Consider the following 8,470-nt stretch of genomic DNA (forward strand, 5'->3'; position numbering starts at 1 on the left):
ATAAGAAAACAAGTAATGCCATGGGTATCCAAACTAGGACAAGAGCTAAGGCTAATGTTGGCAATTCCAAATCTTCCCCGGGCAGAAAATTGCCTAGGTGGCATAGAGAAAATGAAAGTAAACAAAACATAGTTGATGGAAGTCAGCGAACCATCTTGGAGACCTGTTCTCCCCTATCTAAATGAAGGTGATATCTTGGAACATAAGGGGTCTAAATGCCCCCCATAATAGGACATATTAACTAATTTGGTTAGAGACCATAAATTAGATGTGGTCTTAATTCAAGAAACTAAGATGAGTAAAGAAAAAGTGGAAAAAATTAATGTTTTTGCTTTTGGAGGGGTTGTTGGTAGTAGATTTGAAGGGGCTTCAGAAGGTGTTTTTATCTTCTAGAACAAGAAGGTTATGGAGGGTGAAGTAATCCAAGCTGAAGGTAACCTAATAAGAATCAAATTTAAGCATATTAGCGATGATTTTATTTGAATCTTTTCCAACATCTATGCTCCAAATACTAAAGTTGCCAGATCTAAATTTTGGAAAGTTGTGGAGGAGAACAGAAAAGGCTTTCAACAAGATCCTTGGTTTATCATGGGTGAATTTAATACTCCCCTATATGATTCTGAAAAGTATGGAGGATCTCAAATTCTTTTGGATAGCAAAGCTAATCTCATGAACTTCATTACTAACATGGCTCTTTCTGATGTGGAGATGTGTGAGGCTGCCTTCACCTGGTCAAATAGGAGATATGGTGATGAGCTAATTCAGGTTAGACTGGATAGAGAGTTAATCTCCAATGGTTGGTTCACTAAGTACAATAGCACTTTATCTATCATCAATAGAATTGGATCAGACCATTTCCCTATTTCTTTTGTGGTTGAACCTCTTGTTAAAAGACATTGCTTCCCTTTTAGATTTGAGAAAATGTAGTTATCCCACCCAACCCTAGAAAAGAATATCAGACTATAGTGGAACATTTAGGTGGAAGGATCTGCTATGTTTAGAGTTGTTAAGAAACTTAGGCATGTTAAGGACAAGGTTAGGGTCTGGAACAAGGGAGTTTTTGGAGATATATTTGTTATGAAAAATGCTTTAAAACAGAGTTAAAATTAATCCAAGATACTATCCAAAAAGATGGCTATAACTCTATGTCAAGGGATAAAGAGAATGAGATCCTTGCTAAATATCATAAAATCATAGCCAATGAAGAAGACTTTTGGAGAAAAATATCAAGGGCTCTTTGGCTTTCGGGTTGAGATAAGAATACTAAATATTTTCATATGTCCACTGTAAGACACAAAGCTGCCAACATGATTTCCTAGTTAGTGGTGGATGGCATTATCATTAAAAGAAATGATAATATAGCTAAGGAGGTTGCCCTCTTTTTTATTGATCTCCTATCTGCTGACTCTAACCTCTGTAGAGAAGATCAATAATTCCTTACTGGGGGAATATTCTAAAGGTTATTGGACTAGAGCAGAATAACGTGTTATGTGCCATTCCCTCTTATGATGAGATTAAAAGGGTTGGTTTTTCTTTACAAGGAGATAAATCTCGTGGGCCAAATGGGTACCCCATGTTCCTTTTTCATCACTTCTGGCATATTATTGGGAAGGATATTGTTCAAGTTGTGAAAGAATTTTTTGGAACTAAATCATTTCTTAAGGAGGTGAATTCTAGTTTTTTGGTTCTTATTCCTAAGCAACTTGGTGTGGACTCTATGGATAAGTTTAGACCTATAAGTCTCTGTAATTCTATTTATAAAATTGTCTCGAAGGTTGTGACCTCCAGATTGATCACTATTCTCCCTTCACTTATTTCCTTGCATTAGAATGGATTTGTGCCCGGAAGGCAAATTTTGGATTCTATAATCCTGGTTCATGATAACATTCATTCTCTTATTGCTTCTAAAAAATATGGTTTCCTTGTTAAGCTTGACCTTGCCAAGGCTTATGATAGAGTGGATTGGTTCCTTTTGAAAAGAATTCTTCAGGCTTTCAGTTTTGACTGTAAATTTTCAGATATCATTTGGCAACTTATCTCCACTCCTTCTATTTTAATTATTACTAATGGATCTCCCTCTTCAATTTTCAAGTCGACTAGGGGTCTCAGGCAGGGGGATCCTGTCTCCCTAATTTTGTTCACCATTTTGGCTGAAAGCTTGAGTCAGTTATTGCAAAAGCTGGTGATATCAGGAGATATTAAGGGTCTTAGGCCCTCATCTTCCAATATGGTTTGTTCCCATCATCAATTTTTGGATGACACTATCCTCCTTAGTGATGCCTATGTTCTTGAAGCTAGATCCTTTAAAAGTTCTCTTCAGACTTATTCTAGGGCCTCAGGTCAATTGATCAATAGGAACAAGACATCCATTTTTTAATTAACACTCCCCTTTGTCGGCGAAGAAATATTACAGATATTATTGTATGTTCTATTTATTCCTTCCCCCCAATCTATTTGGGGTTGCCTTTAGGGGTCTCTCCTCCTGATTCCTTTTGGATTTCTATTGTGGACAGGTTTTTTAAGAAATTGGCTGGGTGGGAAGGGGCTTTATTGAGTCAAGCGGAAGTTGTTGCTAGGATAACCAATGAAAAACTAAGAGGGTGGGGAGGGGTGAATCAATTGTTAACAAATTATAACATTTAATCCACTGAATAACCTTTAACCTGATTAAGTACCAGTAAATTAGAAATAGATACCGATAAACAATACAACTTAACAATTAAATAGATAATCAATGAAAAGAACCCATACCTCATAACACCATGATTTGTACGTGCAAAACCCAGAAAGGGAAAAACCATGGTGGGAAGCCTACCCACAGTCAGATGATACTTCTGCAAAAAGTATGTGTTACAATGAGGGGCCTACACATGTAGGAAGGCACACTGCCTAGAGCGTAATGCTCATTATAAAAGAGTCTCACTGACTACAGAGAGGATACAACCATCTCAGGATAAATGGACAACAATCAAGAATAAAGAACTGCCAGAAATAGCATCTCCCATGCCTGATTACAGTCTTGGTTAAGCTCAATACCAGAGGCCTTTGACCTCTTCCTCAATCCCAATTCAATCACCTATGATCAACCAAGTCTCCTTTGCATATGATATTTCATTTCAAGACCACGAACACTTATTCTATTCCCATACCACACATGCCATGATCTACAATGAGATCTTACATCATTTATACAAACCCTAAGGCCTAAACCAATTAGGTCGGCCACCTCAAAGATATTACCACAAGATCATTACATAGATCCATATTACAATGATATACCATGTCATCTTAAGACCAAAATAACAATAATAAATACATAAAACATCGTGAAACATCCTAGTAACGTGTAGAGTACACATTAACATGATACCGATCCATAACCTAGATAGGCACCAGACCTATTCTGGGTCCACCATGCCAAAGAAATGTCTTCAAGCAGTTGAAGCATGATCAAATAAAATCTTCAGCATCTTGAAATCCATGTAGAAGTTGCACCAACACCAATTATGCATCCTATCAAGATTCCTTAGTGAGAGCTCTGTCGGTAAAGCTTTAAACTAGTGTCGGTAAGGGTTTACCAGAGTGTATGATAGCATCTGATTACCAAGTCAATACCAACTGACCAAGACATGCTCCAAGAGAATGTACCACATATAACCAAACATATTCCATAGATCCAAACATGCTGGAAGTGTCCAACAGATAGTCTCTTCTGCTGGTAACACTAGATCTTCTACTAGTAACCAACCATAATAGCTAGTGTTGACATCAATGACAAAACATCAATGCAATACATAATCAATTCATCCAATAATGCCAACGATATCCCCCTTTGGTATTGATGGCAACACTAGATTTGAAAAACATCTAAGTACCAAGAAATGCCAAACAAGTCTCCCCCTATGGAAGACAACCAATAATCTCATGAATATCAATAACTCTCTCCCTAATATATACAACTCCTTTTCTTATTTTTCACATTAATGTCTCTCCCCCTTTGACATCAATGCCAGAAATCTAATAAAAATATCAAAGCAATAATGTAAACCTCTGACTCTCAAAGCTGACTACTCCCCCTGAGTAGTAGCACCACTCATCAGTGTCAGAATGAATAATGTCTCTAGTAATGCCTGTCATACTAATGACAAACTGCATCAATCAAGTCTCTGTAGGAGGGGCAGAAACCCCTAACCTGTCTCTCAAATACTCAAATGATTCCTTAGACAACAATTTAGTGAATATATCTGCAATTTGTTCTTTAGTGTTCACATAAACCAATTTTACTTCCTTTCCTTCTACCTTGTCCTTCAAAAAGTTATACTTTATTGATATATGCTTAGTCTTAGAGTGAAATACCAGATTCTTAGACATGTCAATAGCTATAGAGTTATCACAATAGATAACTATCGGTTCGCTACAATTTACCCTGATATCCTTCAACATTTGCTTCATCCACAAGACTTGAGTGCAATTAGTTGTTGATGCAACATACTGAGCCTTTGCAGTAGATAAAGAAATGCATGACTATTTTTTGCGGATCCATGAAACCAATTTATTTCCAAGAAAGAAAGCTCCACCAGAAGTTCTCTTCTTGTCATCAGTATCTCCTGTCGAATCTGAGTCAATATATGCACATAAAGTGAAATCATCATTTTTAGAATACCATAAACCATATTCTGTTGTTCCTTGCAAATACTGAAATATCCTCTTTACTGCACATTCATGATTTTCTTTAGGATTACTTTGATATCTTGAAACAATACTTACTGCATTCATAATATCCGATCTAGTCTGATTTAGATATAACATACCACCAATCATAGACCTATACCTTGTTGAATTTACTGGTGTAGAAGTATCCTTGATAGATAAATTCTCACTTGTCACCATAGGAGTACTTACCGATTTGGAATTATCCATACCAAACTTCTTCAACAATTCCTTCAGATTCTTAGTTTGACAGATAAAAATGCCTTTGTCAGTTTGAGTAATCTACAAACCTAAGAAAATTTTTATCTCACCAATCATGGACATTTCAAATTCATTCTTCATATTGTTAGCAAATTCCATGCACAATTTATCTTCTCCTCCAAAAATGATATCATCAACAAATAATTCAATAATCAGAATATCATTATCAGTGATCTTATAATATAAATTACTATCAGCACTGCCTTTAGTAAAACCAAGCTTCAAAAGATATTTATCCAATCTTGCATACCAAGCTCTAGGAGCCTATTTCAATCCATATAAAGCTTTCTTCAATCTACAAACCATATCTTTATCATTTGTCAGTGAAAATCCATCAGGTTGCTTAGTGTATACTTCTTCTTCAAGTTCACCATTCAAAAATGCACATTTAACATCCATTTGATAAACCTTATAGTTCTTATAAGCTGCATAGGCAAGGAATAGTCTAACAGCTTCAATTCTAGCTATAGGTGCAAATGTCTCACCATAATCAGTTCCTTCCATTTGATAATATCCTTTACAAACCAATCTAGCCTTGTTTCTTACAACTTGACCATCCTCATTTAGTTTATTCCTAAGAACCCATTAAGTTCCAATTACATTCTTATATTTAGACTGGGGAACTAAAAACCAAGTCTCATTTTTCTCTATCTGATCTAATTCATCTTCCATATCCTTTAACTAATGTTTATCCTTACAAGCTTCAATAACAGATGTCAGTTCAACTTGAGAAATAAGACATACCTCTTCATTTTCCAGTCTTCTTCTTGTCATAACTCCCTTGTTCCTATCTCCAATGATTTGATCTTCAAAATAATTTAATCTTACATACCTTGGTGTCTTTTGAACTTCAGATTCACTGCTTTGATCATCAGTCACAATTGAATTTTCTGATTGTGTTGGTGTAACTATCTCAGTTTCCTATACTGGTTGAGGCATTGTCAGTTCAATTATGATCATTTCCATTGTCGGTTCCCTATCATATGATATAGAATGATTTATATACTTCTCATCCACTTTCACATTAGCACTCTCCACAATTTTCCGCAATCTTTTGTTATAACATCTATATGCTTTTCTTTGAATTGAATAACCAAGAAATATCCCTTCATCACATCTAGGATCAAACATTCCAATTGAATCATCTCTTTTGATATAACATTTACTTCCAAAATTTCTTAAATACTTAACAGTAGGTGTATGTCCAAACCATAATTCATAAGGGGTCTTACCAATTTCACCTTTGATGTGAACTATGTTGAATGTGTAGACTGTTGTACTCACTGCTTCTCTCTAGTAGATATGAGGCAATTTGGCTTCCATCATCATAGATCTTGCTGCATCCAAAATGGTTATGTTCTTTCTTTCCATGACTCCATTCTGCTGAGGAGTTCGAGGTGCAGATAATTGTCTTTTGATTCTATTTGTCTCACAATAACTGTTAAATTCATGAGAAGTGAACTCACCTCCATGATCTGATCTTAGACATCTGATTTTCAATCCAGTTTTTGTTTCAACCTTTTCTCTAAAGATCTTGAATTTCTCAAAGGCTTCAGACTTCTCCTTAAGAAAAGTCACTCACATCATCCTAGAATAGTCATAAATAATCAGCATGAAATACCTATCACCTTGAAAGCTTCTAGTCCTTGCTGGACCACATAAGTCAGTGTGAATCAAATCAAGTACATCATTAGATTTATCATGTATGCTCTTAAAAGAACTTCTAACTTGCTTTCTCAATTGAAATTCCTTACATACCAGATTATGAGGCTTCATAATCTTAGGTATATCTCTAACTGCCTTATTTGTACTGATCTTAACAATACAATCAAAATTAACATGACACAACCCCCTGAGCAATCAAACATGTCTTATTACCAGTGTTCAAGTGAAAGATATTACCTCCAGTCTAAATACTAGTCATAATCTCCAAACCAATCTTGTTAATGATTTTGCATTTTCTATCTTTAAACTAAAGTTGGAAACCCTTGTCCACCAATTGACCAACACTCAAAAGATTATGCTTTAAACCTTTTACATAATAGAAATTATCAGTTTTATGCTTGCCATCCAAAGAAATAATACCTCTTCCTCTAATCATACATGCTTTGTCATCTCCAAATCTGACTTGACTACCATTGTATTCTTGCAGGGAGAAAAATTTCCCTTTATCTCCAGTCATATGATGTGAGCATCCACTATCAATTACCCATTCATCCTTATCTTCAACTTTTTATGCCAAGGCCTTTTCTTCATTTATGATAGCCAGTTCTAGTTCATCTTTCTTTAAATCATAGAACACCCATTCCTTTCCATTGTTGGATCCACTAGTAGGGTCTTCTATTGGTTCATCTCCAGAGTCATTAGTTACTCCTTCCTTATCCGCTATGTAGCATTGTTTACTTTTCTTGAATCTATATCTGTTTTGGTTAGGCTTAAATGATTTCTTAACTCTTTCCTCAAAACTTGTATTCCTTTCAGGACATCTAGATGCAAAATAACCAATCTTATTACATGAAAAACATTTAAAAGGTGCTTTTCCTTCATACTTACTTCCTGTCGGACCTTTAGGTACTCTTCTAGCAAATAAGGCTTCAAGTTGCTCAAATTATTCATCTTCTTTCCCCGTGTCTTCCAATTCTTTTGCATATAAGACTTTCCAATCACTTTTGCTGATAGATGTTGATGGTGATGCATGAAAAGAAAGTTCAAACTTTATAGCTCCAGAAGATCCAAATTCTTCAAGCTCAAAAGCAAATAATTTCCCAATCAGAATGTCTCTGTTAATTGAAGAGTTTGCCATTGTTCTCAACTCATTAATTGCAGCTGCCTTCATCTTGTAAGCCAGTGGAAGGCCTCTCAAGACTTTGGAAACTATTTCATCTTCACTCAGAAATCCTCCACAACATTGAATTCCCATAAAAATCTCATTTACTCTTTCCATAAACACAGTAATTCTTTCATTATCTTCCATCTTCAAGTTTTCATATCTTACCCGGTAACCATCAAGTTTAGCAATTTTGACAGTAGGATCACCTTCATTCATAGTTTGGAATTTGTCCCACATAACCTTTCCCGATGATTTATCAGTCAATCCCATGATCTGTTGATCAGTAAGTGCACACAAGAGGACTTCTTTAGCTTTGTAATCATTTTCAATATTCTTATCCAAGTCTACATGAGCAGGATTGCCAGATGCCAAATCATAAGGTGTGTTTCCTTTCTCAGTGATCTCCCAAATATCCTTGCCAAGACATCTAAGATGAGTCTCCATTCGAATTTTCTATATCCCATAATTTGTTCCATCAAGCTTAGGGATTTCTCTTCTAAAAATAGTTGTCGATGGATTAGAAGTGTTAGTTGCCATAGGATCTACCTCAAGCGGTTAAGCTTCTGCAAAAGAGGACCAAATCTCTAATACCAATTGTTAGGATAACCGGTGAACAAATGAAAGGGGGATGAATCAGTTGTTAATAGATTATAACATTTAATCCACTTA

The sequence above is a fragment of the Cryptomeria japonica genome, chromosome 7, assembly GCF_030272615.1.
Source record: "Cryptomeria japonica chromosome 7, Sugi_1.0, whole genome shotgun sequence".
Lineage (NCBI taxonomy): Eukaryota > Viridiplantae > Streptophyta > Pinopsida > Cupressales > Cupressaceae > Cryptomeria > Cryptomeria japonica.